Genomic DNA, 13904 nt, shown 5'->3' on the forward strand with positions numbered 1-13904 from the left:
TCTGCGTGTGGACGGACAAAACCGGAGTTTTGAGGTCCGCAACGTCACTTTCCGCGACAAAAAATGCTGGCATCACGTGTGCGACCTGTGTTTACACTAGCCGGCATCATGGAAGCCCTCAGAGCTGCGCTCTGTCACTACCCGATCCATCAATTGTCCAAGCGCTTTTTGCTTGTTTGTTTTTGCAAGAGGAATTACTGCTCCTTGCGGAAGACCACAGACGAAGGACGAGGTTAAGAATGGGGGAAGTACTGCCGCCTACAGGTCTGGCATGTCCTTAACAACGTATTTATCCGGGTACGTGTGGACAGAGTTTGTTTTTAAAACGCGGTGGTGTGGATGCAAGTTTTTGGAGGGGCGGATATTCGTTTTCAAAAAACCCCGGCTACGTGTGGACTAGGCCAGAGACATACAGGACAAACAATCAAGCACACACACACACACACACTCATACAGTTTAGACAGGCCAGTCAACCTAACAGTCATGTTTTTGGACGGTGGGAGGAAGCCGGAGTACCCGGAGAGAACCCACGCATGCACAGGGAGAATACGCAAACTCCATGCAGAAAGATCCCAGGCCGGGAAGCGAACCCAGGACCTTCTTGCTACAAGACAACAACTCTAACCACTGCGCAGCCCAAAAGTAATTCACATAACAAAACCTAGAGATATCCAAAATCTAGAGAGTGGAACGAGACAAGGGTGACACAAACAATGACCCAACAACAAATAGAGACGCAGACAGGGTTAAATACACTGTGGCATGATGAGTGGAAGATAAGCTGCAGGTGTGTGGGGAGAGAAACCTGGTGAAAACAATCAACTAATCAGGGAGAGGAAACTAACATGACCTAAGAGCAAAAGCAAAATCTAAAGAAATGAAGAGCCAGCTGAATAACTAATGTTCTAAGGGGGAAGGAAAACTACAAAAACCGGTGGGGAAAGAAACACACTAAAAGAGACTAATTACATGAAAAGCTGAACCTTATAAAAAAAACTGCAGAGGGGTGACTAGGGGAGACCAACGGGAGCTCAGGACCTGGGAGGGATAATCTGGAGGGGCTGCAGACCAGGGGACACATGAGGAACACAAGGAGACACATAAGGGGATCCTTAGAGGGGGATGGAGCACACAAGGAGACACATGAGGGAGACGCAGACCATGACAGCCTCTCAGCCTCTGCCTCACATTATAAATGGCCAAGGCTGAGTTAATAACCACAATTTTCTGGTTGAAAGCCCCCAACTTCCATTAGCTTTGGTTAGTTCAGTTAGCTCGTAGCTACATCGGCCCAGAGTTATTTGGGTGTTGATCATCTGCCCGCACCCTCACAACTCTGCTCTCGGCTCAACTTTTGTATTTTCCGGGAGTGAAGAGAACCTCACACTCAGAATCTGGTTTAACAGATTATGAGTTAATGTGTGTGAAGTTCACTCCGGGGTTTTATTGGTTTTTTAATTGATGACTAAGCTAAACAGCACCAACAACCCAGCATGAACACACACCTACTATTCCCTTTGCCTAATATATCCAGTAATTAGACAAGTGGACCTCTGCCTGACTCTGGGCCTAGCTAGTTAAGGGTTTGGTGCAACTGGAAATCTAAATGCATTCCAGAAACTCAATAAATAGCCAAATATCCCCAAAGGCAATCAATTGTTTTTTCTGCTTATTGACAGATAAGCTGACTAATGGTTGAGGCTCTGTGCTTCTAAAAAGACTGTGTTTGCTAACAAAAGCTATTTACTGAAACTCGAGTTTATTTTTCAGACCTAATCTGTGTATTTAGGTGCTTTCAGAGCTCATAAATGTTTCCTGGCAAACAAAAATGTTAAAAGCATCATTCATTTATGTTGGAGTTCCAATTAAATCATTTCTCCAGAAAACCAGAGGGCTGGTTTTACAAAAACACACTAGCTTTTTTAAATGACTACAGATTTTTGGGGTAAATGTCACTTTTCAGGCAACTTTGGTGTGATAATCAGGCAAAAATTAGCTTCCACCGTCATACTTTTTAATAAAACTTATTTGGATTTTCTCCCAAAACTGTGAGTTTATTTCAGGCATGAGCAAAGATATCCGCTGCACAAATATAATTGAGAGGAAAGCTGTGCTTGATGGCAATGAAGAAACAAGCGGCAGTTTATGCTGGACAAAGCTCCTGATGTGGAGGATGCGATGGACAGCGGCTGCAGAGAGAGTCTCAAGGACATGCAGCCACTGGGCTGGATGGGCCACTGACAGGGCGGTAACTGAATGCCAGCCCACGTGCTGAAGGTCACATCAGAGAACAGCGTGTGTGTGTGTGTGTGTGTGTGTGTGTGTGTGTGTGTGTGTGTGTGTGTGTGTGTGTGTGTATGTGTGTGTGTATGTGTGTGTGTGTGTGTGTGTGTGTGTGTGTATCTGTGTTAATCTGGGTCTGTAAAATGAAAACAAGAGCTGACTAATCCACAACAACTGAATGATAACTAATTCTGTGAAGGAAGTAACGGTATTTTTATTTTTTCTAATAAAAATTTTTTTTTACTTCTTTTGTAATTTATGACATAATTTATATATATATATATGTATATGTGTATATGTATATGTATGTATATATATACATATATATACATATATACATACATATATATATATATATACATATATATATATATATATATATATATATATATATATATATACACACATACACATATACATATATATACATACATATGCATATATATATACATATGCATACGTATATATATATATATATACATATATATATATATATATACATATACATATATATATATATATGTTTATAACAGCTCCTTCTTAGGATTCTACAACCCCCAAGGCGCTTCACAACACGATTCGTCATTCACTCACACATTCACACGTTGTTGATTAAGAGGTACGATGTAGCCACAGCTACCCTCGGGCGCACTGACAGAGGCGAGGCCTGCTGAACACTGGTGCCCCCGGTCCCTCTGACCACCACAGCAGGCAAGGTGGGTCAAGTGTCTTGCCCAAGGACACAACAGCAGCATTCTCTCATCAAAGCCAGGGGTCGAACCTGCAAACCTCCGTTTACCGGACAACCTGCTCTACCTCCTGAGCAGAAATCTGCTTTTCTGCTCCCACGACACAGGGACTGGTATTGGGAAGGCACTGCTGTTTGCTGATACAAAACTCCTTGTTATTGTCTGATCACACTGGACATTTATGGACCACAGATATGTGCATTCTGGTGATCAAACCTTCTAACAGAGGTACATAAAATGTCAATTTACGGTCACGAAAGGTCACAATGTGTTTGTAATTCATTTTTGTGATTCACCAAAGAGGTTATAGTCTATAGGTACGTTCTTTTAATTGTTCTTGGGTGTTATTAGGTTCGATCGTTGTTTAATTGTCTGGTTAAATATTAAGTAACATTGAAATTATAATTTAATCTGTAATTTTTTCCAAATCTGATGTATTCTCTTCTCTCCTCATCCCTCACTCCTCTTTTCACCCTAATCCACAGAAGGATTTTTAAAGGTCAGCTTTACTCATATTTTTAAAACATTTGCTGTGACATCTAGTAGGAATCTTGTAAGTCATTATCTGGGGGGAAAAAAAGCTCCGGTGCACCATTTTGAGAACGTATTATTCAGCTGGAAGAGAAAGTAGCTTCAGGCGACAGGATTGGAGTCTTATTTCCTGATACTCGGACAACTCACGTCTGATTGGCTAACAGCAACACAACCCACCACTGACTCTGTTTGCTCTGCAATGTTGATGCTTTATCTCCACAAAAAACACAGGCCTGAAGGAGTTCTGCTGTGTGGTGGAGTTGCTAATGTTAATGGTTACCTTCTACTGGTTGCGACAAACTCTTCTGGGTCCTTGGACGCTAAAACAACAACAAACTCCCCCTTCGTGTGTCAAGATGGGTGAGTCTATGAATGTTAAGTGACAGTGTGACATAGATCTGTCAGACTTTTCAAATCCTACAGTTTCTATCAGAAACGTATGCAGGAGATAGGTGTAGGGAGACCGTTTTCAAATCATGTGAATCACACACATAGTGGTAAAAATCAACAGTGTGCAAGCCGTGGTGCTTCAGTGTGTGGTGAGCGTTCACTCATGGATATTCTCCACGTATTTTCCTATTTTCCCACTCGTCCTCCATTTAAGACCGAAGCTCCTCGTCCGCTTTCGGAACAATCCGTTATAGATCAGATCTCTTCATTATTTAGCTCTCGTTATTGGCAAAGCCTCTGCCCAGGAAGCGATGGATGTGCTGACACCTGCGTGAATGTGCAGCAAAGAGGGATGTGCAAAATGGACTTGGCTGGCCAAGGCCGCAGAGGTCAGACAAGCAATGCTGGACGCTGCGCTGGCAGACGTGCGAGAGCTGTGAGTCGAGGAAACTCCTTCGTCCAACCACGATTCAGGCCTTTTTTTTTTCAAGTTTTACCTGCCGCAGCTGAGGTGTTTTATAGTATATGAGGAAGTATATCACTGCTTTATTGGTGATTACACGTGGCTAGTCGAGATTACAGCTTCTAATGAGAATGTTTGTCAGAAAGTTAACCAGATGAGTGGAGAAGCTAATGCAGCAGAGAACTCCTACGTCACACATCGGCTGCTCACACCTCCACAGATTAACATCAGTTCCAACAGACAGGGAGGAATGAAGATGCAACAGCTGGCTCCACTGTCAAAATTAGAAAATTTAGAATAAAGTGATTTACTGTAAACATTATTATAAAGGAGATTCTGCCATCATTAATTAACAGACTACTTTCTTTAATTGCTCTGGTCTGTTATAGAGCAAATACATTCTGCTCACAACTGTGAATAATCTGAAGGTTAGAGGTATTTTTTACAAAATAGTTACATTTACCAAAAATTAACATGAAATTTATAGCTTAAAGAATCATTTATCATTGATATTTCTAGCTTTAAGTTAGAGTTTAAAAAAAAAGAGTCAAAAACAAGATTTACGATAAACATAAATTTAGTAAAATAAATATATTCAAGATGCTTTTGAGTATTTTTGTTTAGGTGTTTGTTTACATTTTACAAAAAGGATAAATAAATCTGAGACTGTAGATCTTCTAGGATTTGCACCCACAACCACATCCAGGGTGTTCTGATAAAAAAAAGTCCAGAAATGCTAACAGTGAGCTTGTACTAGCTGAGAACAGCCTTCCCCGGTGTAAGCCAAGACGTTTGAGTCCATGAATGCTAATTTTTCAATGTGACTTGCAATTGACTGGATTTTCTAATCTGAGTGTTTCCCCGTCTATTTTCTATCGGCGGCTAATGCAGGAAATAGAGGAATGAGAGTATTTTAAATACTCAAAATGCCAACCATAGTTTACAAACAGCAAGTGAAAAGCTGTTTCTCAGTGAAGTTGGCCTTTAAGAATGATAAATGGCCTGTATTTGTATAGTGGCTTCTAGGGCTCTTCAACCCCCCAAGGTGCTTCACAACACAATCAGTCATCCACTCGTTCACACACTGGTGGTGATGAGCTACAATGTGACCATCTCTGCCCTGGCGCACGCTGACAGAAGCGAGGCTGCCAAACACTGGCGCCACTGGTCGCTCTGACCACCAGCAGCAGGTAAGGTGGGTTAAGTGTCTTGCCCAAGGACACAACAGCTGCAATTGCTTTAAAGCCGCAGTAGCAAATCAGCAAAACAAGCTTAAACGCAAACACATCACGGCACTCTAACTTCTCCCGTCGGCTATCATCCCTAGACCATGGCCGTTTCTCAACATGCATACTTGTCTGTACTTACTCACGTCCTTGGCATCATCCACGATGGGTCAAGGACTGTTCCAACCCTAACTATGCATCATGGCAAGTTCGCTCAAAGATCCCGGATGTGTTCTTGCTCCGCCCATTGTATCGAGGATGCATCAATGCATCCTTCTGTGGACTTGGGACAGCAAAGTTTCCCATAATGCATGGCGTCGCAACTTTTATACTTATGACTGTAGAGTTTTATATCAGAAATACTCATAAATAAATATTAAGTTTTCTGTTGTAAATAATTGTGTGTAACCTGTAAAATTTGTTGTGTGTATTTGGGTTTTACTTTTCACGGTCCCTAAAAATGCTGATTAGCTAACCCACTATCAAAATAAAAGCAGAGTAGCTCTGAAAAATAAAAATTTGTATTCTTTTAACAGCAGATTAAAATGCCGGTATTTTATCAGTTTTGATTAAAAAAAAGCGAACCAAATATAATCCAAATAACATATTTTTGATGTTATTTTGTTATTTTAGGAACAAACTAGAGTCTTATTTTTATGTTAGGTCATTTAACCGTCGCTAGAAACAAGCAGCGCTTGTTGCCATGGCGAAACGGAATCCGGTTATGTTCCAAATCCCGTCCTTGTCCTCCATAGTTGGTAGAACGGACTTTCTGGTGTCCTTGCCAAGAATATACTTGTCTAGTACACAAAAACTTGCTAGCATCCTTGAGTAATGAGAAACAGCCCACATCCGCCTGATTCCAGAACCCCCATTGCAAGAGTAAACGGTATAGTGCTAAACACCGGTCACCATTTTCTTTGTCCAAACATTTTTTTGTTGTCCGTGACTTCTAATTGTGTGGGTTTTTTTTTTTTTTTTTTTGGGAAGCTGGTAGTTTGTCCTAAAGTTGAAGTGGTAGCAGCCGGCCGTTTCTCCTTCTCTGATGTTATTGAGCGGGGAACCTCTCACACCAGTGGTGTTCTGTTGCTAAACACACAAGCCACAACCGGATGGGCCAGTAGTTGCGAGAAAACTGCTTTATTAATTTATTTCAGTTTTTTTATCTCCACAATATATTTATAGCTATGTTAGAACGTTAGGAGCCATGAAAAATGTGTTCTAAGCTAGTTTGCTGATATGCCATTGTGGCTTTAAGAGATAACTGATGCGGATGTACAAAAATGACAGATTGCTCTTCCTCGATGCTCGACTGCACAAATCACAACTACCTGATAACCCTGATTGCAAACAGCTTCATGTGTTGATGAGGATTTACAGCAAGGACTGTGTGATCTGGGAAAAACTGGCTTTCCCAGAATGCTGCAGGCTTTGTTTGTAAAGATGACTCCAGTGGGACCGGACTGGCTGAGGAAGAGGAAGGCAGAGGGAGGAAGGGAGGAGGAGGAGGGGTGGGACCACCAGAGAGCGCTGGCAGATGCCCAGCGCTGAGAGTCTGCCATCCACAGCTTGAGCGCAGCCCCTCTGCTAAGCTTATTACTGAGCTTTACTCTCACGATCAGGACGAAGAACGGCACACAGAAAACAGCTCTGACAGAGAAAGTTGGGCCTTGTGTCTGCTGGAAAAACAGGAAATGGCTGAAACAAATCAGTTTTCCTAAAGTCTCGTCGAGCTAACGGGGAAAATTGTAAACTAAAACCAAACAGGTAGGCTCAGAAATGGCATCATGTTTCAAAAAGGAACACAGCCACCACACCCCAGTAGGTACACGCTGCAGAATATTTTTATTTGTTTGTTTTTATGCAACATGTTATCCAACAGAAATTATTTAAGCTAAAAATTATTTCAAAATTACTCAAATCAGAATTACATACTGGCTAAAACACATGTAACATGATCTTTATCACCCATCAAAGATGGTGGTAATTTGGCAAGGTCTAGCAGCCAAATTAGATGGTTTTAAAGGGAAAACTAAACTCAACGTTCTTTCACTTAAATGTTTCAACAAAAAATATGTTGCATTTCGGTCTTAGAAAGTTTCTGCATCTTATTATAAAAAAACGTGTATACCTAATAAATTAATAGTACAGAATTATATTTGACCAGATTATTATTATTTTTTTTTGTAGTTTTGATACTTAAGAGTGTTTTTTGAGACGATTAGAATATAATAAAAGTTGATTATTTTCATCCTTTGATTAAAAAAAATCCTCAATCTTTCTTCTTAACAAATATAATTTAATATAAACTCATTTACTCTGTTGGTGCAATTATTGTGTTTGTTTTAAAGTTATAAGATTTAAAGTCTGCAGTAGAGAATGTGGCTGTTGTGTCCTTGGGCAAGACACAGACAGACTTCCTGATGATCTGTCGCTGCAAAGAGATTATGTAATTATCCCATTTTATTTAAAGAAACACTAAATAGTTTTTCAACTTAAAACTAGAGATTTAACATTGATCTCAGTGATTGTTGAGTTAGAAACTTGACCGGTGTCGGTACCAGATCGGCTGGGGGTCCTGCTTCTGCAAATCACGTCACAGAAGATGATTGGCTTAACGTAAGACTTAGGGAAGTTACGATACCACTTTCGTAAAAGTTACGTTAGCACGTTCACAATGATAATTTTGATTTACGGATGTAGTCTTAGCGGTTGTAGTCCTGTAGTCCAAAAATCAACACTTTTCAGAGAAAATATGTTTGAATTTCCAAAGGAAATGTAAAATATAAGCAAAGATATCCACTGATAAGTGGTGACCCTTAAAAGCACTTGATTTTAATTAAATGGGGCAAAATAAAATACGAGAACTTTATTGAAAACACAGCAAGCAACATTTTGAATGAATGATTGAATGTATTTACATAACAACTAAGGAAATATACAGACGAATTCCACATCAACACGGACAGATATGGCTTAGCATACAGTATAAGAACTGTTGTGTTTTTTGACAGTCTGATATTGGTTTTAAGTAGTTCATGAACACGTTGGATCACACATGGGACTGTGTCATCGGCGTGAAGGATGCGAGCAGCAGAGGGGGACATTGCCCTCTGCTGTCCGCACATGAACGAAAGTGACGCCACTGACAGCTGGCGCCGCTGACGAAAGTGGAAGTTCCGGCCGAAACAAGTCAGCCGAAGGTAAAGAAACATCTAATTACTGCGCTGTGTTAAACAAGAACAAAGAAGGTAATTATGAATCAACACACAGAACGAATATACCAAATGATTTCAGATATCAGCCCGATAGCTACAATTATTGACTTACATTCAAACTTGAAATTTGCCCCGAAGTAGCTGCCGGCTCCTGATCTGCCATCTTTTTGAAAATACCGTGCTGCATTCTGGGAAATTTTTGACCAAGGCTAGGCTACAAGGCACCTCCCGTGTGTCCTTGCGCAGCTAGCTAAATGGCTAACAAACAGAGAGCACACGCGTCGGTAGAACATGAACATTGGAACACGCCTTGGCGGTTCCTGATGACTTATCTCCTAGGCAACCAGGACAGGACCAAGACATCAAGGCAAGGTTCCTTGGCATTGAGAAACACCTCTAGTCCGATGGAACACTTCTTGATTGTTCTACAACCATTTGATCCGACAAGTGCGCCTGGTTCATTTTTTGTGGGAAGGATATAAATGACCCACTGTGGAACCACCTGAACAGCCTCTATTAAGAGAAATAGAGATGATGTCTGATAGAACACATGAGCTGTTAAAGTGGTTTGTGCAATGTTGTGTTACAAATATTTACTCTGTAGCCAGTGATGAAATTTTAAGTTAGTTATATGAAATGATCTGGGTATTAATAAATCACCAGCAGCAAAATGCAGCACTGTAGGTTAATCCAGGGTTCAAGTCAGGCAGAAATGTGATCAAATTTCACATGTTTACAAAAACTACTTCTCCTAACTGAAGCCATCTGCAAAAGTATCTAGAAGTTAGAAATAACGTTCACGCTGAACATGTTTTAAAACTGCCAAAATACCTTTAATTCCTTCTTGTTTGTATGAGCGTCCCTCCTGCCTCACCCTGATTGGCTGCCAAGCCACCAGTGACTTTGTTTCGCTAACCCCAGGTCTCTCTAACCACATGCTGTCTTCTCAACAGCCACTTGGCACAAGACGGGGTCGTTGAATGTCCGTTTATTACGACTGACTGCTCAAACCTGAGCTTATCCCTCTACATCACTATGTCGGGTGACGAATTGACAGTGTATTCCCTGAAGCGTGTTTATGAATTTGTAAATCTCCCAAATGCAGCATTACGGTTCATAACACAAAGTAATCAGGTGTTGTAACCCCTCAAAATCTCACATAATCCTGCAGGAATATCTGCTTTCTTGAATTTGTGTAACTCCAAAAGCTGATTTAGTTAGAAAGTTTTTTGTTTTTTCATTATCCATCAAAGCAGCTGCAAAACAGTTTCTGATTGACTTGAGTGTTGCTTTTTAAAACTTGGTGCCATTTGGGCTCATGACCCTGTCCACGCTGCAAGTATTTTCTCTTTCAGTTGCAAATCTTCAGTCAGTTTATTCTGCACAAACCACTTCAGCAACTAAATCACAAGGAAGCTATAAACACCCCTAGAGGGGACGTGTTATAGCAGTGGTGTCAAAGCCCTCAAAAAAATATTCATTTTTAATAATAATATTCATCATCAAACTTATATAGCGCTTTTTAGGACACTTAAAGATGCTTTCATGCACTCTCACATTCACACACTGCTAGCGATGGTAAGCTACTTTGTAGCCACAGCCACCCTGGGGCGGTCTGACAGAGGCGAGGCTGCCATTTGGCGCCTTTGGCCCCTCTAACCACCACCAACACAGGCAAGTTGGGTGAAGTGTGTTGCCCAAGGACACAACAGCAGAATACCACTGGCGGGAGCTGGAATCGAACCCATGACCGATCATGAGGCAACCCACTCTACCTCCTGAGCTACTGCTGCCCCATTTTTTCCACTTTAAATGGTAAATGGCCTGTATTCGATATAGCGCCTTCTAGAGTCCTGGAACCCCCCAAGGCGCTTTACAACACAATCAGTCATTCACCCATTCACACACACATTCACACCCTGGTGGGGATGAGCTACGATGTAGCCACAGCTGCCCTGGGGCGCACTGACAGAGGCGAGGCTGCCGAGCACTGGCGCCACCTGTCCCTCCGACCACCACCAGCAGGCAACGTGGGTTAAGTGTCTTGCCCAAGGACACAACGACAGCGACAGACTGAGCGGGGCTCGAACCTGCAACCTTCCGATTACGGGGCGAGCACTTAACTCCTGTGCCACCGTCGCCCCTTTAGTCATTTGTGCTGACCAAAAACATGTAGTTTTGCAACATATCATCATAATGACAACAGCATCTATGGTCAAACGCTTCTCTCTTCTTGCTTGACCGTTGACTTAATGACACAGATTGGCTAACTACCTATATGCTTTCAGTTGAGAGATGCACCAGCGTCGACCCCTATTTTCCCGTACTCTACAAAACCCAGTGTGCGAAGAAAAGTAAAACTCTGGGCGTTACGGGACTTTAGCGGCATCACAGGTGCCCAACAACACAGATAAGGTACACTAATCCACACAGGCTACGGTTGGCTTATCTTTAACTTCCATGTTGATGCCTGGAGCAGTTTGCCCGTTACCAGAATCAACTTTGGATTACGATTGCTATTAGAGATGCACCAGTCCTCGGATTTAGGGCCAAATTTCCAATCCTTGTACAGCTTTGACCTGCCGATACCGATCTAGATCAATTTAGACCTGTTGTTGTTAGTGTGAATTTACACGTAGCTATGGAGACCAGAGTAAATGTCCTTTTTTTATTGCTGATGGGCAAGAGTGCATTCACAGACTCAAAAGAAAAAAAAAGATTTCTGACTTTCATATTGGCTTCTTATCAGTTAGGACGTTCATATTGGCCGATTCCAATCAAGACAATAGTTTTTTTAGTTGCGTCTAATTTATTTGTAGAAATGGGGTTTGAGCTTTGCAAAAGCAAATCTATCAATACAGTCATGCTGATAAACAACTTCTTCAACCATTTAGCCAAATTTCAGCTCACATGTGTAAAGAGCTCCAAGCCAGTGCCCAAAATTGGTCAGTACTTAGCGTGATCAGCTTAATTAGTGGTCAGTTTATGAATAGCTATTTTCTGATCCACCAGTTCCAGGCAAAGATATAGGGTCCAACATTTTTTACCAGCATTATAAAAATATTTTGGGTGGAAGTTATAACTTTCAGGATCTTCAGTTTCAAATTAATTTAAAAATATATGTTCTTAAATGTTCTGTATATGGTTGTTTGGGCTACACTGGAACTGGCCAAAAAGGTCAAAAGGCAGATAAGAGCAACACAAGACTCAGAAATCGATATCTGTTCTCAAAATCCTGAATCAGTTCATTTTTATTAGCTGTAGCAGGAAGAACAACTCTAAACAGAACTGAAGACTTTAGAAGAAGAGTTTATCATGACTTTCTGACATAAAATGCTCTTTCACCTCTTGGGTTCCATTTACAGCTAGTAATGTAAATGTCTCATACTCTTATAACTAGACAGGTTTGCTGATGACACGAGCTTTACAGCAAAATGACTTGGAAACATGCAAAAGAATAGCCTGGAAAGCCATCCTATAAATGTAAGCATGTCTGGCCACGACCTGTAGACAGAGCTCAGTCGTGGGGCGGAATCTGCGGTTGTCTATCAAACAATCACTGCATGCTATTGCACAACAAACAACATGACGTACTCACCGCCATGAAGGCCAAGAAACGGGGCAGTCCACCATCCTTTTTCTACATAAAAGGAGTTGAGTACCTGTTTCTGCTCTCGACTCAAAGAAAAGCCCGAGTTTAAATAGTCCAAAGTTGACGCCAAAGCCGTTTCAAACGAGCCGTGGCCATCGTAGTTGTTCTGCTGTCGCATCGTCCCGCTCACCAAACTAAGAGGGCACAGTGACTGGCAAGGCTGCTTCTTATTCTCAGAATAGCAAAGTTTCAAAGTAGCCTATGAGCTCAGCTGGTATTTAAGATCCATCTGATGGTTATATGATATAAATGTATAGGCCTATTTGTTGATTCTGTTATTTTATTTTGCTCTTCAGCGTTTCCCTTCATTCCAAAACTCCTCCAGAATCATAGTTACGTATCTACCTTAATAGCATAACAAGCATAGAGCATGGCATACACATGTTGGTGAAAATCATATATAAAAAATTGCTCAGCACTTGCATGTTATTTTCTGGATCTGTTTGTAGCTTTACTGCTCGTGTGTTCATGCCCAACACTGAGCAAAGTGCAAAAGAAGCTAAATCCCACTCCAGGAGAAAGGAGCCAAGTTCCAGCTGCTCTGATCCAACGGTTCTTTCTGGTTATGAAGCAAGTTGAGACCCTAAAGTCTGATTCTCAGACCCAGTGAGGAGGTAAAGCCAAAGGCCTAGACATCACATGTGCTCTGAAACATATTTTTTTGTATTAATTTATCATCAGGACACTTCAGCTCTTCATCCACTTCTTTAAAGGTGTCATGTACTTGAGAGTAAAGTGGACGTTTTTCCTTTTCTCGCACATCAAAACAGAAGAAATTCTCCCAGAAACCCTACAACTTAGTATGCAATGTCGTGATTGGGACTCTTTAGCAGCTTGAAAGACTCAAATCCACTTCTGCTCAACACAACGGAGCACATCTGAATTGACATGATTAGGCAGATTCTTCTAGGCCTGCAGGGAAAGCATCCCAGAGAGCCTCTCTGCTCCCGAAAACCAAGTTTTCCTTCAAACCTCTGCCCTCTTGGCTCTGGCTGGCATCAAAGGAGGAGCCAGACCTGTGCGAGTTCTGACTGGGTATGCAGGGTCATTGGGATCAGCAGGCGACAGACTGGCACATGTCTCCCTCATCTGGACGCAAGTGGAAAAGCAAGGTTAAGTGAGTACATAGATCAATAGGGAGTGATCAAAACGAGAAATTGGAACAAAATGGATCCTGTGCGTCTTTCTAGGAGCAGGATGGAGTGTTTTCTTTCTTCTTCATGTGCGACTTTCGGATCATGCGAGCTGCAGCTGGTGTGTGTGTGCATGTGTGTGTGACCCCATCCATCCATGTGAAATTCTGCATTTCAGTCCCGTGCATGCATGCGGCAGTGAGCTCTATCAAATTCTAAGAGTGCATTTCATCTGACACGTGATGAATTATTTAG

At 41.6% G+C, this 13904-nt stretch overlaps 1 protein-coding gene across 4 annotated transcripts in view; it reads right to left on the reverse strand.

The window, feature by feature from the left end:
- Positions 1-13904, reverse strand: part of igsf9ba (immunoglobulin superfamily, member 9Ba) — a 100801-nt gene that overhangs the window by 85978 nt on the left and 919 nt on the right. The gene's annotated exons all lie outside the window — the stretch shown is intronic.

The sequence above is a fragment of the Nothobranchius furzeri genome, chromosome 13 (assembly GCF_043380555.1).
Source record: "Nothobranchius furzeri strain GRZ-AD chromosome 13, NfurGRZ-RIMD1, whole genome shotgun sequence".
NCBI lineage: Eukaryota > Metazoa > Chordata > Actinopteri > Cyprinodontiformes > Nothobranchiidae > Nothobranchius > Nothobranchius furzeri.